The sequence below is a fragment of the Rattus norvegicus genome, chromosome 2, assembly GCF_021556685.1.
Source record: "Rattus norvegicus strain SHRSP/BbbUtx chromosome 2, alternate assembly SHRSP_T2T, whole genome shotgun sequence".
NCBI lineage: Eukaryota > Metazoa > Chordata > Mammalia > Rodentia > Muridae > Rattus > Rattus norvegicus.
In genome coordinates this window covers 52,509,462-52,531,485 of record NC_141535.1, presented here as the reverse complement: position 1 = coordinate 52,531,485, position 22,024 = coordinate 52,509,462, and the positions used below count along the sequence as shown (strand labels likewise).

Sequence of the window (22,024 nt, the reverse complement as noted above, 5' to 3'; positions counted from 1 at the left end):
ACCTTGTACTTGTATCGTGTCATTAGGAAATGTATCTTTAAGTTAGTGGGATAGGAATGACGATATCCTGTACTTGAAATCCTTTCCACTTTTATATACACTTTTGGTCTATAGAGATCCTCATTCTTTCTTTTCTCTAGCTAGTTTCTTATTTGGTCGAGACACATTTTCATTAGACTTTATATAACACAAACTACCTGAATAAAATTACCCATATAGTAAGGCAGCAAATTAATGACTGTAGTAAACATGACATTTTATACTTAATGTGCTTTGTGTAATTCAAAATGTATCTCAGAAAGTTATAACTCCAGGAAGCACAGTAAAAAGTAAAAGGATATAAACTCTAATTACAGACCTGGGTTTACTGACTCAGAGACTCACAAAGACATCTAAGTTATATATTTTCTTTTGCAATTTAAATTGTGTGCATATGTGTGATTTATACATATGTGTTCGCACATGTGTGTGTGTCTATGGGAATGCAAAGGTGAGTATGTGCTGTGACGTTTAGTGGTTGACATCTGTTGTCTTTATTGATTTCTCTCCATTTTATCTTTGGAGATAATGTTTGTCACTGAACCCAGAGCTCACCAATTCTGCTGCACTGTGTGGCCAGGGATCTCAAAGAAGCCTGCCTTCCTCCACCATGTTCACCCCATCCTTACCCTTTTAACATCCTTGAAATCTGAACTTGAAGCATATCTACATACTGTGGTAGACAAGCTCTTTGAACCATCATCCAAGCCTCCTCAATTCACATTACAAAAATAAACGTGTGTGTGTGTGTGTGTGTGTGTGTGTGTGAGAGAGAGAGAGAGAGAGAGAGAGAGAGAGAGAGAGAGATTTGAAATGAACTACCTTATTCATCCCAAGAAGGGGTATATTTAGACATGCATGCTGAAAAGTGAAAATAGATAATATAATATGTATGTATAAGGAATATATTCATTAATATATATTACATATATCCAGATATTTAACCAAATACTAGGTCTGGCTATTAACAAACACAGTGTAAATCTCCAGTTGTGATTACCATTCTTAAGAGTGGGAAAGAGATGTCAGAATGATGGGTATGGTTTGTGGAACGAGCATGGAGTGACCTAAATGACCTCTGGAAGTCTCTTCTGTACCTTAGAACCTCCACTCTCATGTTATAGTCCAAGATTAGCTGTCAACACACTTTAGCAGGGTATCTTGTAGGATTCTAGACATTGCCACAGTCAGTTCTTTAATCACTGTCTCTTTGGGTCTCTTTATACCTCATTCCTGATGCTCAATGCCACTCTCAAGTCCTGTGACAACAGCAAAATCTCTCTTTTTAGTATTTTTCCCCTCTTCCTAGATCCTGATTCTGAAATGTTATTTAAAAATACATTTGGAAGGAAATTCAATACCTTCCTTCCCCTCCCCCCTCTTACTCCATAAAATTCCTACACCACTCTGAGCCATGACTAACATGTACAGTGTGCTTGCAATGAAAGCTTTTCCCTCCGAAATATCCTGACTGCGGATATTCACTTTTATGACTCGAAGCTTTGATTAAGACATATGTTGAAAGCACAAATCAGTTTTCATCCCAGTCCCAGGTTTCTCCCTTTGTCATTAAAACACTTGTAGGGTGACCTCATCCAACTATACTCAGTTGCTACAAACAGCCAGTGTTACTAAAAAGGAAAAAACACAAAGTCAAAATAAATATCCAACTACAGGCACAGTTAGCCACAAGTGTTAGAACATTTGGCATGCTTTCAAAGTACAAAAATAAATGTGTGTGTGAGTGTGTGTGTACATACATATATGAAGTATTAAATATAGTATAGCCTGGGCACAATACATGGAAATTAGATAATAACTGAGTGCAAACAATAAAGATAAGTCACTTCTCTTCCTTCTTTAGGATTATGCATTTTATCCTCTAATCTCTTGAAACTTCTTATCGCCATGATTTTAAAACTCCTGGATTTTAGCTAAGCCAATGGGGATCGTTTACTTCCTCAGCTTCACAATAATTAATTCCTATTTTGTGGCATTTTATTTTTCCCCACCCTCTCCCTGATGGAAACCAATTAGAATAATGAGGGCAAAAGGTTATATATACATCTGGCCCTTGCATTTAACATCCTGATTTATCTCGTATGCTTTGCGGGGAAGAACGGTAAACGTGGGCAGGGAGACCCTTCTACTTATTTTTGACACAAGAAAAACATGAACTGTTCTCTTTTTTTTCACATGTGTGACATCTGAAAGGACTCAGACGTGGCAACATGAAGGAAATCACTGTGCCTTAAGTCCATGTTTAATTGTCAGAGCCAGGAAGAAGGAGGTGAAGAGAGAAGGCGGTGCTTACATGGGCTGATGCTTCTTGAGAGGCTGGGTCGAGCAGCGTGGCTTTCATTATATGTAAGTGAATTAGTCTGTTTCCTTTAAACAGGGGAGATTAACAAGCCACCAAGGGCCTGCTGTGGGATTCTGACACTTTTAGTGGCTTGTGACATATGATTTGTGAATATCAATTCTCCTTCAAAAGCAAAAGGCAACTTTACCATTAGCATGAAGTATGCCAAAAGCTGACTTTGGATTTGTTTAGTTGAAATTGATTAGAAAAGCCACTTCCTAAGGTGGGGGAGTAAATCTCTCCTTTAATCCAGAATTCTGATAATTCTTCAATTATCCTTCGGATTTAGAAATGACTTTATGTAGATTTGGGGATTTACTAAGAATAAGTATTTTAATAAAGAGAATTGGTTGGGGGTCTTGAACTAGAGCACTATGGGGAACATAAATTGAAGGGAGAATATCAACAGTACCAAAAGAATTTCAAATAATTGCTTTTAAACACACACACACACACACACACACACACACACACACACACACACACACACACACTCACAGTTTCACTATATAGCACCAGCTTTCCTGGAACTCACTATGTAGAGGAGGCTGGCCTCAAACTGAGAGATTTGTCTGCCTCTGCCTCTCAGGTATACGAGTACACTGTAGCTGTCTTCAGACACACCAGAAGAGGGCATCAGATCCCATTACAGATGGTTGTGAGCCACCATGTGGTTGCTGGGAATTGAACTCAGGACCTCTGGAAGAGCAGTCAGCGCTCTTAACCACTGAGCCATCTCTCCAGCTCTTGCCTCTGCTCTCAAGTGCTACTTCTGGCCATAAAAATTTGCTTTCTTAGTGAAGAACATGTCTTCAGGCAGTATGGCCTCAGATAAAATTTCATAAATGGAAAATAACAAATATTTTCCTCATATGTAAATAAGTAAGACAAATGTTGACAGTGAGGAATTATATATGAATTCAAACTGGAAGAACTCATATTGGAAAAGAATTTACACTATAACTCTATCATGTTTGTCATGCTTTGAAAAGGACAGTATTGAGAAATAGACTATTCTTTTAAAGTCTGTTTCCTTTTTTGAGAATACAAAGACAAAAACAGGAGCCAGATTTGTGTAGCTGCAGGCAAAAAACAATCTCTAGATAACAAGAAGAAATATTATGGGGTCTTTATGTAAGAAAAATTAAATAAAGAAAATCGAGTGCAACTTAAGTTCCAATAGCTATGGAACTCAATTTGTGGAACACACTGTATACCAGAATGATGTATGGAAGAAGGATTTTAAAATGCACTAGGTGAGGAGAGTAGAGTGCATAGAAACAAGAACCACACTAACAGGGCTCAAAATCCTAGGGCCTCCATTGAGTGAAGATGATAAAATTTCAGTGACATTAATCAGTGGCCATGAATGTGTCCCACTATAAAATATCTATTAGATAGGTTTTCCTGGTCTCCACACCATTTATTTTTTATTATTTATTTTTCCCTGAAATGAGGGCAGAGGTGAAGCAAGGCGAAAAGGATAGCAAAGACAATATCTATTGCTATTATTTTATGCAAGCCCAAAAACAGCTGAGGGAATGTTTGAAACTGGGGGACAGATAAGTATCAGTCTCCTTCAATTAGTTTGCATCAACCACTCAGTGCTGCCTAATTAAAATCGTACACACATGTTCTCAAATGTGACCTGCTCAACCAACTGATTCTGCAGATGTCCACAAAGATAACACAAAAAGTTACAATGACACAGGAAGACTATGTGTGTGGATTCAAAACTGATCTGATAATTGGAGCCTGCATATTGTCCTATGACAGACTTCCGGAAGCCAGAATTTTCTGTCAGATCTACGTGAACACAGGTATCTTACTGAATAGTTCATTTGTTTTTACGGCAAAATAAGAATTGGATAATTTATTATAAGTTTTTTTTAACCCCTCATTCCACCTCACCAAAAAGTCACTATTTCACTAAAATTCACTACTTATTGTTATAATTATTTTTGTGTGTGTGGATGTGTATGGGATATGGGAAGACTGCATGTTCCACAGCGTGTATGTGCATGTCAGAGGATAACATTGTGGAGTTGGTTCTCTTCTACCTTTCCTGGGCAAGTCATCTTGCTGGCTAACCCCCTCCCCCATAAAATTTAACTTAGTTAAATTTATTATTGTTGTGTATGCATGTGTGAGTGTGTGTGTACACCTGTAGAGGTCAGAGGTCAGAGGACAACTTTCGGGAGTAGATTTTCTCCTTTCTATCAGGGTTGTCACAAGGCTCAATGTCAGATCACCAGGCCTGTGGGCCACTGCACACAAGATGTTTGAGCCATCTCTGTGGCCAAAACTAGTAGTGCTGGAGATTAGTTCAGCTGGTAGGGTACTTGTTTACCATAAGTGAGGTGCTGGGTTTGATCCCTAAAACCAAAGAGATATTCGCATGTAATCCCAGCACTAAAGAAACAGAGGCAAGAGCATCAGACGTTCAAGGTCGCCCTTGGCTATACGGGGAGTTGGAAGTTAGTCTGGTCTACTTGAAACCCTGGCAGATGCATGAAAAGTCACTCTTGTGGGAAAGTTAAAACTTCAGAGTGTCAATGAACAGCAGCGTATGCAGGTAAGATGGGTCAAGACAAGGACAGCAAGGTTTTAGTCTATAGTCACTGTTTCCAAAAGGCGAAGTGATATTCAACAGGACAGTCAACAGATGGTGCTTTTCTTGTAATTAAAATTAGTGGTTTCATTGTTGGTTTTGTTTTTAAGTAGGGGAAACGGTTTCTCTTTTGGATCACAAAGGTTATGGTCTCATACACCAACACAACAGGCGGTAGCAAATAATGCAGCCCCCATGTTGTCTGTGGGGATCGTGACAAGCTCATGCCTTTTACTTTAGATTTGAGACTAATGAATTCTGGTCAGTGTCACTAGCCGTTTGTTCAACTGAACAGTCTAAGTATCCTTGTTAAATTATTTTACAGCCTATAATAAAGAGAGAAAAGTTTGTAAACAACAAAACTAAAATGGTGCACCTTAGCTATGCTACACGTTGTTAATTCTTTATTAGCTACCTCAGATTCATATTTGTTGTGACTTTACCAAAGTAATTCCCATGAGGAACACTGGGCCACTGGTCTAAGTCTTGTATGAGGTTGCCTTTGTCAGTAGAAAAGAAATGGCATAAATATTAAAAGTGATGCTATTGTTTGTATGCAAAAAAATCAAAACAAAATAAAACAAAAAATGAAGGTGGACAAAGTAACCTGTATGTATGTATGTATGTATGTATGTATGTATGTATGTATGTATGTATTTTAATTTAACCACATTACCAATCTTATTTCTTCGAGGGAAAAAAGAATGTTGTGTTCAGGAAGTAAACCTCAATTCTAACAATGAAAAGAAGGAATTTCTCACAGCACAGAGGCATGCTCCAAACAGCCTGAGGAATGACTAAGTTCCAAAGATAGCATGCAAAGAAAGCTCTCTCTGGTATTCCTTCTTAGTCCTACCAGCTTTGGAAGTTTTACTTCAGTCTCAGATGGTCACTTGGAGAGCTAAGGTGCTGGTAGAAGTTTTAGGGTCAGAGGCACATGCACCGAAATTCCTGTGGCTTCTAAATCAATGGAGGGAAAAGCCCTCAAACTCTAAAGTTTGTTTACACAGTGTCATCTGGTGCAGCATCTCCAGCTCTCGCTCCTAAAGAACAGTGGCAGAACACACGGGTATAGTGAGCAAACAGCCAGTTGAAGGAGAGGATCACATTTTCTTCTCCCTCCTTCCAGCTTTAGCGCTCGCGCGCGTGCGCGCGAATACACACACACACACACACACACACACACACACACACACACACACACACGCACACACACACACACAGTGAACTGAAAACTGACCCAATCTCAGCTCTATCAGAAAACCCCTGTCAGTAAGCAAGGGGCGGCGGAACGCAAGCATCTGTTTTAACTTATGTTAAAAATGACTTCCCTTTTATAGAACATACTGGCACTTTCTCCCTTTCCAGAATATATGTAAGAATGGAAAGTGTGCCAGCACGGGAAGTGTGCATGAAGATTTTTCTGCCAATTTTTCAAGTTATCCTAAACTCAAAACAACTTGGCCACTCCCGGTGTTACCTTTCTTAAAGATTGATTGACACAGTAAAATCAAATGAAGCTGTTCATCACAGTTCAGATTACTGTCTGGGAATCTGTTCTGTCTCCCACTCCACTCCATAAATTATCTCTCGATTAGGATCCATAATTTGCATTTGAATAATCACACCAATACATTCTGGTCATGCGATCTAATCTGTAAACGTGTTTCTGAAATACTATTTATTGTCCATTATTATAAAATAGTTCCAATCTGGCTTCCCTCTCCTGCTTCTAAGCTCTTTTGTTAAATGCTTATTGGAAGGAATCTTATATATTAAGAGTAATGAGTAGGGACTAGAGTCCAATTGAGTCTTGTAGTCATTTTACCACTAAAAACAATGTAGGAGCGAATGCCCTAGAGACTTGAACTACCTCATGTTCTATGACTGGTTTCAAAGCATAAAACTAGAATGTTCTGTTAAAAGTAATTCTGGATTACATGTCTTACCTAATTCTTTTGCACCATAATGTTGTTCATAGCTGTAGTCACCCAGGTATCTACCATTATTTTTATTTTCAAATCCTTATAGGTCTAGCCCAACATATAAGGGAGCATTAAGGAGAAAAGTAGGGGCTGGGGCAGTCAGCCACAGCTTGATGGAAGTCCTGTTGTCTTAAGGCTGGACAGCAAAATGTTTCTCTTCTATTTGTAAGTTCTATAGCTTTCACTGTAATGATAGGAACTATCTTTAAGAAGTAATGTTAGTTGTAGAACCACACTGCTTTCCTAGACCCTCAAACTTCAGGAGATAACTATAGTACTGTGAAAACATCTTGAGGTAGGACAGGTTGGAATATGGTCTGTCGTTTGAGCGTTATACATTCTCACATATAGAGGAGAGTTTTTACCGTTAATTTTTAGAAAGAACAGACACGTAGTAACTTCAGGCAACTCTTTTAACCTTGAAGACATTCTTCAAAAAGTAGCACTAATTAACTGTACCTACTAACTACTTTTATTTTATGTGCATTGGTGTTTTGTTTGCCTGCACTGCTTGCCCTATGTCTGTGCACCGTGTAGGCACTGTGTACACAAGGAGGCCATAAGACACCATCCAGTCCACTAGAACTGCAGTTCTAGATAGAGATGATTGTATGCCACCATGAGAGTGCTGGGAACTGAACCCAGCTCCTGTAGTAGAGAAACAAGCGTTCCTAACTGCTAAGCTGTTTCTCCAGCCCAAATTACCTACTTTTATAATTCGATCTTCAGTCACCTACGGTTACAAAGGGGACTTTTTCAATAGGAAGGGTTTCCATGGAGTTAGCAAGAGTCTCAAGAGAGCTGATCTTGGATCCACACAAGGGAAACCTTTCAACCCAGCCAACGTGAGTTGACATCACTGCAAAAAAGGACCATCTGGATAGTCAAATTCTGTATTGACTAAGCAATGCTTTTAAAAATTGTAGTATCAGAAAGGCTACATGAGCATAAAAACAATGAAACAAAAACAGTCTTTTAAACTACGTCCTAAAAACAAGTAATCATTTAAACGTATCCATTTATATTTAGGCAGGCCTGGGGTACCACTCTGAGCCTTCTTGTTTGACAAGTATTTTTGCATTTATCATCCCATTGAGTCTTTCTAGAGGAGCTGAGAAAGCAGGTGCATCCAGGCATCTCCCTCATCCAGTTAAGAGGTAGATGGATTTCTGTAATGTTCATGTATTGGACTCTACATTTAGTGTTATCTACCATAAGATATGACATTGTCTGTTCTTAATTTGGTCTATATAAGGCTGCCATCATTGACTCTAACACTGGAAGCTTAAAACAGCAGCAGGCTGTTACCTCACAGGTTTGGCATCTGTATATTTAGTATCAGTTTCCCTGGGCTGACATTAAAGTGTTAGGGGGTTATATGGGCTAGGCCTCAATACCTTTCAGGGGACGTTCTAGTCCATGCCCCCTTCAGCTTCTGAACCCACAATTGTTTTGTTCCTCCTGGCCCACCTGCTGCATTGAAAGCCAGAAGTGCATCATCCTCAAATCTCTGCACCCATCATTAAATCACATCCTGCCTTGCACGGATATATCTCGTCTCCTTTTGCATTTTCGTATAAGGTTATTTCTGAGGACATTTAGGGTTTACCTAGATAGCCATAATAATCTCATCTTAATATTTTAATTCTGTCAGCAAAACTATACCATATAAGGTCATATCCACAACCTATGAAGACTACAACCTGTTACCTTTGTCTGTCTATTGTTTTACCTTTTAAGATTTCTGGATGCGCCCAAATTTACATGCATTCCATAGCATCCCTCAACATTCTTCCGAAGATTCCATCAATTATACTATAATATTTTCAAAATTAAATACCAGTAGTTCAAATATCTCGAATTTTATATTTTAAATAACACAATCTATCTGAAAACAAAATTATTCTCTACTAGTTTTTCTATAGAACCCGAATACAAATAATTTACTCTCAAATGTAGAAACAAAATCTGCAGAGAATTGCAGCTATGCATAGTACAATTCCCCAAAGAAGCCAATACATGGAGGAAAGGGTCCTCCATAGTCCCAAGCCATTTTAGACCCAACAGTGTTAGTTTGGGAACAGTTTTTTTCACCTGCAAGACCAGCATCTGGCTACACAATTGGAAGATTGTTGCCTGTCTACTCAAAGAGTTAAGTTTGTACACAGACTCTGTGGTCACAGTGACCTTTGTTTGTTTCTGAAGATAGCACGTGCTTGTGGCTGAAAAGTTTTACTCAGTTTATTCTCCTCACTATCCATAGAAATGTGTGGGACACTTGACAATCTTGCTTCGTCTTCCCTATTTTTATCGTATTTTAATCCAAAGCAGCAGTTTTGCTGACTCAACATTCTCACCATCATCGTGGGCCATTTACATGCATCACAGGGAATCCTCACCAATATACCTTGGTCAGTTTCATTGTTATTCCTGGCTACTATTGAAATGGCACAAGTGTCACTTCTCTACGGCCAGCCTAAGAATACTCTATGGCTTTCCAGCAGCTCCCTGGGCCTACTCTTTCTAAAAGCATGTCTCCTAGTTTAAAAATATTTTGCAACTGAATAAGATGAGATTTTTTTTTTCCCAAGTCATCCAATGCTTTCTCTACTTAACAGGTCTCTTTTCAATGTTTCCCCTTTCTCTTGAATTTTATCGTAGCAACAAGAAGCAGGCTGTCTGTCTGTCAACATTAGCACTAAGGATGTTCCCAGATTGTCACGTTTACCACTTACAAACTGAACCTCCAACTCAACAATCACCTGTCCTCCAGGTTCCAATAACACAGCCGTCATTTCCCCCACACTTTCCCCAGAAGCAATGCTAAGAATGTTATTTTCAGCAACACCTGTTTATTAAGGGATGGATAGGATACTCCTAGGTGACTTAGGCTTTACTATACCTAAAAGTCTTCCATATTCTAACTAGAGTATTTTTAACGCCTACCTTTCTACCAGGTGTCTGTTTCAGAGAAAAACAAAACAAAACAAAACAAAAACTCTGCATTTTTAAATACAAGTCTAAAAATTCTTCACTTTTACGCTTCTAATCATTGCTTATAAAAGCCTTCTTTCTACTTTGCATGTCAAAAATAACTATGGCTTCTGTAACAAAAGACCACAAAGATGCTTATGTTAGCACAAATGCATTATTTTACTACCTTTGTGGGGGAGCAGATGTCCAATATCAGCATCCGTTTCAGAGGATATACCTCAAGGGGCCAAAGGGATCAAACTCTTCTGTGGTTTTTGAAGGAAAATCTGCTCTTCTCCTAGTCCAGCTACAGGTTCCACACTTCTTGCCTTGTGGCTCTTTCAGTCATACTCAGAACGAACACTGTATCATTGTATCTTCTGACTTCTCATCAAATCATCTTCTCCCTTCTCCATTTAATATTCCTCAGCATTTCATAATTGAAACATTGGTGATAGCCTATCAGGTCCACACAGCTAAAGAGATATAATGTCCGTCACGGAATGTATACAGCTCAACATTGCATCCACAGGACTGAAGGGTTAGGCCCTGATGTCTATGAACAACTACTGTTAAGAAGTTAGTATGTTCTAGCTACTATTTCCCAGTAGAGGTATGTTTCTGAAATCTGTTCCTTCATTCACGGGATGAATTTAACCAAACTTGAGTAGTTTCTGATGATTTAGCTCAATTCGGTGGCACTCATTTTGGAGATAAGTCTCGGAGGCCAAGATAAAGTAAATGACCTGTTTAAGATCGTACAGTAAATGTTTTGACAAAATCAAGACTGCGCACCACTTCCCTTTACTCCCACTAATTGCCGTACATTATTCTTACCCTCTAAAGGAATTACTAAGAACTTCAAATTTCCAAACAGCCACCATATTGTCCAAGAATAAAAATAAATAACTGAAATCAGAAACAACTCTCACCAGAAGCATTAATTGTACAGGGGAGGAAAGCCATTATTCACTTCCATATAATATAATAGAAAATAATCTTATAAAAGTAGGAAATATGTAGGAACTATGAAAAATGATTAATTTCATACTATCACAATTTTAATTCAGAGGTTTGGGTGAACTTGAGTATTTCCGAGTCAGATAACTAACAATCACCCTTCTAAAGTATTTTCCCATTTCTCAGAATTGGAGACTAAAATTGGAATTTTATGGGATCATTTATATCAGTCCCTTCTCTACAAGCACACGGGATATTAATCATGCTTTTTGGAACATATGACTGACCCAAGAAAAGTCTCAATGCGTCCACTAAGGCTATAAAGTGAAGATGATTAATTTGTTTAATAATAAAAGTAGAGAAAACCGATCGCATATGCCACATGCTGAATTAAGTGCTTATTATCAAAGCTCAGTGAGACATAGTGTATACCCATAACAACTTTCTCAACTAGGATGAAGCTAGGAAAAAGCAGTGACTCGTCAAATGCAAAACTGTATTAGCATACATGGGAGAGAGAGGGTTTTGTATACATCAGATATTGACGCATATGAACTGTGCATCTTCAACATGGATACGACTTTCAGGCTTAATTTTCTCTTCTAGAAATAGCATGGGGTAACAATGACTGCCTTACTGTTATACTATTATTACTTTGAGAATGAGCCAATGAAAACGTAAATATACTGTAAACTATAAAGCAAAGTTAGGTAGTGTATTATCAATGTTATACCTACTTTAAAAATTTTACCTAATCCGAGGCTCATCCTAGATAATGGGATAATTAGTGACAATACAAGTTGCTCATAGCATCAAAGACTGATGACCGTCAACACCTCTCGGTTCTGTACCGTGTCCGGTATTTACGATTTCCATTTTCAGTCACAGTTGTAAATCTATGAACACATCTTTGTATCGGTAACAAGGTAGATTATTAGTAACCCATTTGCTCAGGTGCAGAACAAAGCCTTGGACAGTAGCTTGGCTAAGATCACACTGCCATGACATTTCAGAATTCAGATTTCTTTTTCCCCAAACGTCTGACTACGAAGCACCCAGCTTCATTGCTGGATATCATTATATACATGTTGTCAGCATCACAGGCCTTGTTTGTTTAAAAAATACCAAAGTATTTCATTTCCAGGATAATGACCTGTAGCCAACTTTGTTATTTCCTATGATCATCTACATCAAGGAAGCCTAAGACGGTGCAGGAGAAGAGGAAATGCTCAGTCTGGCCATGTGGCGTAGCATCCCAGTAGTGCTACTGGGGAATTAGCTTCTGTGTATACAACTCTTCCCAGTGACCCACATGTTAAGAGCATGTAAAGCTGGCCATATTTCAAATTTTAAACTAATGACCACTTCAAGATCTGCTCTATGTTCTTATTTAAAAAAAATGTTCCGTGTTATTGTTTTTAATCCAACTAGAATTTTTTGCTCCTGGCTATATTTTCATTATGTCAATTATAAGCCTACAGAATGACTTTTTCCCCCCAAATACTTCTGTTTGCTTGCTTTCTGTGTTTTCCTCTATTTCATAAAGTAAATGAGGGGGCTGCAGAGATGGCTCAGAGGTTAGCAGCCACACTTGCTGGTCTTTCAGATGATCTGGCTTCAGTTCCTGGCCCCCACGTGGTGACTCATTATAACTCAAATGCCAGGGAATCTAACACCTTCTTTTGACCTCTTTGGGGATCAGGCATGCACGTGGTACACATATATACATGCAAGCAAGACACACACACACACACACACACACACACACACACTCACACGTATACACGCACATACATACATATGATATGATAAACCAAAAGATAAAATTAACTGGGGATAATGTTAAAAACGAAGAATGTATGTTTTACCCAAAACCGTGTCCAGGTAATACCATAACAGAAAAACAGAAGCCCTAAAACATAGGGATATATACACAGTCACTTCTTATGTGACAGCAAGTTCTGAGTTTGTATTGTGTGCCACTAGACTGTAAGCCATTCACTCTGTTGCCATGCCACCTCCTAAATGCCTTTTTAAAAACACTGTGCATGCTCTAGTGTCCTCTTCTGGGGAATTCTTACTCCTGTCTATTCTGTCATGTCCTACTGGGATCACTTCCTCCTGTGATCTTATGTCATCAATCTCTGCTCCAGTTAGTATTTGCTCCTTGCATAATTCGACCCTGCTTCTCAGCTCTGAGTGTAAATGGCATCCTATTCTCTTTCAGCTCCCTGTGATGAACTCTTGTCTCAAGAACGAAAACTTGTAAGGGAGTAGCCCAAAAGGTTGAAGCAAAGGGACAGGAAGTGAATGCAAAGAGCCCAATGTCTTGGCAGTCCTCGTCCAAAACCAGATCCTCTTGATGTATAATGTGACTTAAGATATTTAATTTTGGAAGACCTTGTTCTTTTCTCTCCCTGCCTCTCATCCTGTATTCTCTCTTCATTTCTCCATCCTTCCTTTCTTCATTTCTCCAGTTTTCCTTCTTAGTCAGACTTCGATGGTCAATGTTCAAATATCTGTTATCAGTCTCTTGAAGACTCTCTACTCTTTCTTCAAACTTAAGAATACTATGAGCATCATAATTCAAATCAAATCCCAGGTGATGTGTATGGTGCTTCAAATTGTATTTCTTTAATGTTAGTGCAGTTGATTTAACAAATAACAATTAGTTGTTTTTCCTTGAGAAAAAACCCGAAAGTATTATATTCATTTAAAAATGCTATATCTACTTGATGAAGGTGTTTCATATGGCACATAATATTAAGGTGTCCATGTATCAAGTCCCATTTCTGTGAACTTTGCTCAAGTCTAGCCTCGGGGTGCCTTGTCCTAGCTTCCAGCACTTCCTTTAACCCCACCTCTCCAGGACCTTCACTAGCCACAAAGCACTTGCTGTGTTTCTAGTTCTAGTATGTACATATCTCTCCCATAGCTTTCACTATAGCATTCTCAATATTGTCATGTTTCTATTGAGTTAATTAATGAGGGGTTTCTATATTTTTATTTTTATTATGTAGGAAAGAGAAGAAAACTTAATGTGCTTATTTTACTCATGGCACGTTGCGCAAAGCTGTACACTCTTGTCTTGCAATTTGCAACCAGACCTGTGACTTCTAAGTCTACTTTCACTCTACGGCCATATTTAATTACATTGAATCAAAGCCCATGCTTTTTTAAATTCCATCGTTAAGGTATAGTTTCTTTAGCAAGACTTGGATCTGAGCTTTCTTTCTGCTGATACACAGGCTATTGGTGACCTCTGTGGGATTTCTCTTATATCACAGGGTCTCATTTCACTTAATTTAACAGCCAGTTGAATGCCAAGAGTTGGGTTATATTTTCCTGTCAGGTCAGCCCTTTTGGAGTGCCATGCTTTTCACTGCCTGAACTCTATCCAGGGAGTTAAAACGCTTGTCTTCGGTGCTCTAGTAAAATTCCTACCCTCTTCTTGGAGTATATACCTGCGCGCTTTGGGTTCTCTAGTTGTACTTCTCTGCCAGCCCCTGGAATTTTTGTCACATGTTTTACACTAGCTTTCAGGCTGGTTGGATGTCCCCTGCATCTTTGTTTGTCAGGCATTTATACCGTAATCTGATTGGCATCTTTGTCACTCTCCTTCCAGATCTCTGTGATGTACCCTTCTAGAGATACACTCTAAAACTGCCCAGAAAAATCTGATGAGTACTGTTATTAATATTTTTACAAAAATATCCCCTTTAGATGTAAATATGTCATGTGTTGACACATTTATCATATTACAGAGTATTAATACCTATTTCTTTAATTCCACTGGTAAATCAGAAACAATTTAGAAAGCTTAACTTTTAGTTACTATTACAGAAACGTATAAATTGAATGCATAAAAAGAGCCTGACTTTGTTTACAGAACTAATGATTCTAATTTAGCAGGTAGTTCCCAAAGGTGCTTTCTTAGGAGAAGAATATGAATACAGATACATGTGGCTGAAGAATCTAACTACTGTGCAGTGTTTCAAAATATTGCTAATAGAGATATACTTCTCTGTTTTTGCTTAAACAGGAGTGTATATATATATATATATATATATATATATATATATATATATATATTTCCTCATCAATGACTAGGATTAACAAAGGTATGGATTCATTTTTTTAAAAGTCAATTACATTTGCCCAAGCTCTACACAGTTGTTTGATAATCCTTGGGATGTTATGATAGTTGGGAGTATCAAGTAACTCTAAACCAGTATTTATGTACTCCTACATATGGAGAAAACACTCACTCTTAAATTATCTTTGTTTTTCTTTATGTAAGTTTAGAAGAAGGTATGGAGATAAGTAAGGTAGCAGAGGATCAAGAGAGTAGTGCAAGTCAAAAAAAAGTAGTTAAAAGAATAGAAAACAAAACATTACACATAGGTATTTGGGAAGGAGTTTCCCCTGGAAATCAAACATAGAATTATGTTCAAGTAACGATCCCGCGTCCCCGCTCCTGTTAGTGTAGGCAGAGTTTAGAAGAACCTACCCTGGGATAAGGAGGAATTAGCTGGCAGTTCAATATAATGAGGCTACTAGTGACTGTCCAATTTAAACTGAGGGAGTTCTTGTGCATTGAATATAAACTGTCTAATGCCCAAAGTATCTCTCTGAGCTTCTGGCCCTGGCTATCACCTTGGGTGCTAAGTGGTGATTTGTTTGGGTTTGAAGATATGCAGTAGGTTAAGGACCTGGCAAAAAATAAGTTAAAAACAAACAAAAATGGAAGAGAAAATAGTGGGAGAGGTGATAAACTAATAAGGGATTCCCAGTGTTTCTAAAATTGAGCTGTCAAAGGATACCTCAAAACAGGGCTACTAGCAAGTAACTGAGCCTTGAGTCGAGTTGCAATACCACAGATGGCAACCCAATCTCAACACAGTAGCCAAACCTTAAGAAGAATTGAGATTAAAACAACAATTAGACTTATCAAGAAAGTGAGCATCCTAAAAGGTGCCTGAAAGAAAAAAAGAACATATTTTTTTCTGTAGTATAATACGGCCTCTAAATAAGTCTTTTATCTTTCAGTTAACCAACACTGCAGAATTAGGTTATAATCGTAGTGGAATTATTAGGTTTGTCTAGTTAATTTAATTATTTAAAGTTTAGGGTACATCAGCTTAATCAAGACATTACCTTCTATTAAGCTTAGTTAGGTAATAAATTAACATTTCTATCACATCATCCACTGCAGGAAGCATGCCAAACATCTGAAAGTTCCTCATTAATGATAACACACATACTGACAGGCTAGGGATAGGTAAAGGTAGACAGATTTCGGCAGAAGAATTATTAGGTGAGCTCTACGATGAGGTAATGCCGTACTGCCAGCACTATGAATCTATCAAACGGTAATTGGATGCACGTGTTAGCAGCAGTAAAAAGTCACTGTCCAGTTATCCACCTTACATGGGAATCTACTCTGAGTGTCTTCTTTGATTTATTGTTCCAATTAGAACACAATGTTCAAAGAAAGAACACAAGTGACCTGATTTAAAGGCAAGAAGTCCTGACAGCCATTATTTTGTAGGTTATCTGGCTCCCTGGTAGATATTGTGAATGTTTCTATTAATTACAAAATAGTTAAAAAGAAGTTCTCCATTTTAAAAGTATACTATATAATATCAAAATTTTGTATCCATTAATTTGGAATTGGAGTATAACTGATGGATCCTAAGACTCAGATACATTTCCTTCTTCTAATTTAAAGGCACACTTTATGATATTTTTGGTCGTATTCACTGCTGGTTCAGGTAAATGTAATATTGCGAGATGTGCTGATGTTAGAAAGTCAATACCTTAAATCTGGAAAAGAAAGTTTAAAATTCTGTCAGGTGGTAAATAAAAAAGTAATCTTAAGTAATTGTAATCTACCTTGCAATGTTTATATACATTTGTAAAATAATACTTGAAACAAAATGAACCTTGTTATATCTCTGAACTGTTTGAAAAAAACTATTACAGTTAAATGAACAGCGATTAGTAGTTCATCTCACTGTAAAATAGCAAGAGGTTTTTAACTTCTTCAATGGAAACGCTAATATTTTACTTACTTATATTAAGCAAACATCAACTATTAATGTTGACAAATGTTGGAACAGTCATAGTAAAACTGTCATTTGAATTGCTATTCATTGCAAAGTTCAGAGAATTAATGTTAAAATAGATTAAAATCACCTTGAATACTCATGTGTTCTCATACTGGGGAAGGACAATAAATATAATTTGCACTATAATTTTTGATAAGCATACAGGCCTTAAGGCTTGGGAAAGACACAGATAGAGATCCATAGGCAGCTCATAAATGTGAGGAACATAAGTCCGTTTTAAATGAGCTGCCAACCTTTTCCCCTACATTTCAGTTTGTGGAAAGCTAGACATTTGGATAATAAATGGGTTTTTTCCTCTGACCATTAAGGTAATTGTATAAGAATTTAAAGTATCTATTCACGCTCATTGCGAGCTATTTAATTTCTTAGGAAACACGAGCATAAGAGTTTATGTGAAAGCTGAATAGTGACAATGTAGAAAATGTGCAGACAGTGGGTTTTGATTTAATGGGACCCTTCTTTTTCAAAAATTGTGTGTTTAAATAAAAATGCCCTGTGCCTTTACGTACCAAGATCCTGAAGTTGCCAAGACCTAGGAGTTGGGGCCTAAATTCTCCTCCTCCAACACCAACATGTTATTCCAGCCAACTGGTTTGTTGGGTTCTTCTAGTAGTGGTTATAAATCAGGTTTATGAAGAGGAAAGTCTCAAATTGTGCATTTTAATGGATTTATGATAAAGCCATCAAAGTGGAGGGTCCACATGGTACGGATGCAGTAAAGGTAATAAGACAGTGTCATGTAAACATTACATACAGTGACTCTACTTTCATAAATCCTCCATGCTGATGATTAAATGTTTCTGGTTATAAATTTTGCAAGAAAATTCTAGAAAGAACCACAATTGTAAATAAGACACCAGCGGAAGCCATAAATTGCTCGTAGGATTCCCCCACACACACTCCAGAAAACACTTGAGTATTTATTATGAGGCAATACTGTAGTTCCTTCTCTCCTCAACACTTTTTAAGACTTCATTCAATAATAAACTACATTCCTGACTAAAGAGTAATAATAATACAAGCCTCTAAGGTGTTGGGTTTTTTTTTTTCTAGCATCACTACCCATCATTTTTAAGTGGCAAAGTATCTGTTTGATTTACCCATTTGCTTTACAGCATTCCTACTATCTATAGCTTTAAGTCTCTATAATGTCACTCTTTGTAGAATCGGTCCTCTGTTAAGAGGTTCCTGCAACAGCCTAAGCTCCCAAAGGTATTTACAATCAAATTATTTTATTGCACATGGGAACAATTAAGCATTTGGCCCTCAGCTGTAAACAATTACCATATACAATGACATTCATGGGTTTTCTTAAATAGGCATGTATTCCTAATGACCTCTGTTAACAGAAGTGAGATTGATGTATGTGTGCTTTGTGTGTGTCCGTGAGCAATTATATTCTCAAACCTAATATCAGGACAGAGCCCTGACCTGAAGGACACAGTGACAGTGTCTGGTACCACATGGCCACCTGCAATGATTATCTTTTAATATTCACTTTATCCCCACGGTCCTTTTACTTCTCTTCTAGTGAAGTTGGAAATGGATTAGTGTTCACAGCAAAAGGCAACGTGAGTTCTAGATGATTCGTTTGTAGGAGATTTGGAGGGTCTTGGTCTAATAAACTGAGACCTACAGCTTCCAAGGAGAGGTAATTAGATGGGGGTGGATTCCTGCTATGCTTTCATTGGTTTGCAGTTGTGTGATTTGAAAGTCCACTTATTCCAACCTTAGCTTTCATCCTTTCCAATGTGGATAATTTTATCAAAGTTGTGGACTATTGTAAATATTGAGTGTCATAAAGAGATGGATTGCATGTTATATATCCCTTGCCTCTCTCTTTTCTCTCAGAAAGACCCATAAGCCCTGAGACTCTGTATTGGGAATATCTATTTAGTTGTTTCTAGTTTGGGGCTATATTTTCCTTTCCCTAGATTCCTCTTTTCTTCAAGTGACAACCATGGGAGGAAACTCACAGCTGTTTTCCTCATGTTCAGGAATAAGTCAACCAGTCTCATTTGCAAAGGGACCTAACAGCTGTATCCAGCCTTTCTAGGAGGTCAGAACTAGACCTGAGTGGTAATGTTTCAAGGGCAAAGCTCTCGATGTAAGGAATGATAAAACAAAACCTAAATGAGCCTGCACATATCTAGTGACAGACACGCCATAGCTATTCTCAATTATTCAAGCTTTTTCAGCCTTCCAGCAGGAGAAACATAATTCACCCCTACTCTCTTTATTCCACTTCCAAACAAAAGCAAAGAGCAAAGAAAATATACACCCCTACTGCCCTTCTAAAGAAAAAAAAAGAGCTATAGTGATCACTCAGTTGGAGAAGAGTTTCTTTAACACATGTCGAAACTTCAGAACTATTCAAAATAGGGTGTTAGCTTTGGAGGAAGAAGTTAGAAAATCATTTTGTGATACTTATGAGTGAGTTCTTTTCTTCCCCTTTGTTAGCATTTTGCTGGCAATGAGCCAGTGAAACAGCTGTTCAGTTATCCAAGGCATCACAAACATATCAGCCCTTAGGTAAGTTGTGATGGTATTCTGGAGCAATAACACCGGGGTCAAATGGAACAAAAAAAATTAGTCTTAAAATAAGCAAATCCCAAAAGAACAGCTTTGTGTACTGAGACTAATTAATATCTTGTTTAGGGAAATGGCACTGAAATGTGGTTTTAGACAAGGAACTAACACTTTTCAGAGATTAGATATCCTGATATTTAACAGGCTACTTTTTGGTGGGCTGGCTGGCTGGCCACCCTGTGGGTGTGGCAAATGTTTCTCACGTGCAATTATGGAATAGTTGAACAATATCTTACTGATAGTGTGTATTTCAGCTGAATCAGCCCAGCTGGAGATGACAGCGACACTCTGATTGCTGGGCCAAACGTGAGATTAAGGTTTCTTCGATCTGTTCTTTTCCCTCGCTGTGCTTTCATACACATGTTCTAGGAAAGCTTAAATTAGTGATGCTCTGGCAATATTTAGTAATACAACCACCCTCCCTTTTAAACCATTCATTAAAGCATTCTTCTTATATTATACATTTAGCTTATAATTTCAAAAGAGAGTATTAGTAATTAGTATATATTATCCCACACAAAAAAGAGAATGCCTTTTTTTTTAAGTGTTTGGGTGGAAATTTGCTGCCCTTGTTTATGCAGTAAAAGTTGCATAATTTTCTCATTTGGGATAGTTCATATTGTAAAAATAAAACTCAATGTGTTCCCCGGGAGTCATTTTGCTAAGTAGTTCATGGCACAGGAATCATTATTTTACAAAATAGTCATCTATGGATCATAAACTAAAATAGCGGCAGGTTGATCATTACATCACATAAAAATCAAAGCAGGCCAACAGCAAGACTGAGCTCTTCTCAAAACATCAAAAGAAGGAAGTAGCCTAAGGATTAAACCTTAGAAATTTTATTCCATGGCTTTGTGTTTTCCATATGAACTAATGGAAATCAAGCTATGGGGATTAAAAAAAAAAAAAGACAAACAAAAACAAAAACCTGCAACCCAAGCTTAGTTCTTCCTTTGAGTGGGTACCACCACCCGATTCTACTTTAGAAGTAGGCAAAAATGTTAAATTAGGTAATCAAACCATAAGGGCTATCTATAGGATCCGTAGCACTCAGTGACAGACTTTCAAGGAGGAGTACTCATTCTTACTAATAGAATTCCAGCTACTTTCTAAGCACCAGAATGAGATACGTGTGTGTGTGTGTGTGTGTGTGTGTGTGTGTGTGTGTGTATGTAAAAAGGTATTTAATATTTCCAAAACTAAACTTTCAAATGCTTCTGCAAATGTATTGCTCATAAAGGCATTGCTAATTTTAATGAGCTATTAGGATACAAGCAAGTGAAGACTAGCGAACATTAATGTTGGTCCTCCGAGAAGAAATCTGAGTCTTAATTCCTGTAATCTCTATCGAAAAATAAAATGCTTAATTCTGGTCATTTGTCACTTTCATCAGGACCTGATAGACTCTGAGTCGAAACTTATGAAATGGCTATGACTCACATATTTAAGTTTACTGGCCAATATATACTCAGAATTCCCAAAGAACTATCACAAAAAGTTCCCCTTGAAAGGTGACTTGGAATTTACTGAAAGAGCCAAGTGGTCATTAAAGATGTTTAAATGTCATTGTCTACTGTCTTCAGTGCGCCATTACCTAGCCTTGGGATCCTTTCAAACAACAATCAATGGAGGATGAATAAGTCTCGGCACTTGAAAGTAACCAGGAAAGGAAACCAACAGAATAATCTGGCTTGGCTGGCTTGATTCAAGAAGAGACATGGTATCCACCCCTTCTCTCCCCATTCTTCCTCCCCTTTCAGCCCCCCAGCTCCCCACCCCCCACAAGACAGAACCAAAAGAAAGACCAGGGAGAAAGGAAACCCGGAGAGAAAGAGATCCAAGGGTCCCCTTGCAGAATGTGTGCTGGGAGACCAACCTCGCCCTATGGGATCCAGCCTTGGAAAACAGACGTGGGCTTTTACTTTGAAAATAAAAGGATGACAATGAAATTTGTGTGAGGTCTGCGTGAATCCAGTCCCAGATGTTTACAATGCTGTAGTACTATGCCTCTGCAATATGAGAGGTTTCAGAAGAAACAGTACAACAAGACACCACAAAGCAGCGCATATGCGATTGACAATGCAGACATGAGCATCATGTTACCGAGAGAAGGCAGGCAGGAGACAAATAGCAGCGGTACTGCCCGAAAAACTAACTTCATGGACTGCAATCACTCAAACCGAAATGAAGGACCCGAAAGGAGGGGTTAAAAAAAAAATCAAAACCAGGGAAAATAAACTCTTTAGCCTCTATCTAGAAGTGGTGGGGCTTTTGCTGGGGACCAGGGGGACAGTGGAAGTGACTTTTCTTCCTTCAAGTTCCCATAAAGCTCCTACAATTGACACTGGATAATTATTTTCAGCTTTAGGAG

At 38.0% G+C, this 22,024-nt stretch overlaps 1 protein-coding gene across 1 annotated transcript in view; it reads right to left on the bottom strand.

Annotated features, from left to right (window-relative positions):
- The window catches only part of Fgf10 (fibroblast growth factor 10), a 76,986-nt gene that overhangs the window by 53,461 nt on the left and 1,501 nt on the right, over nt 1–22,024 (bottom strand).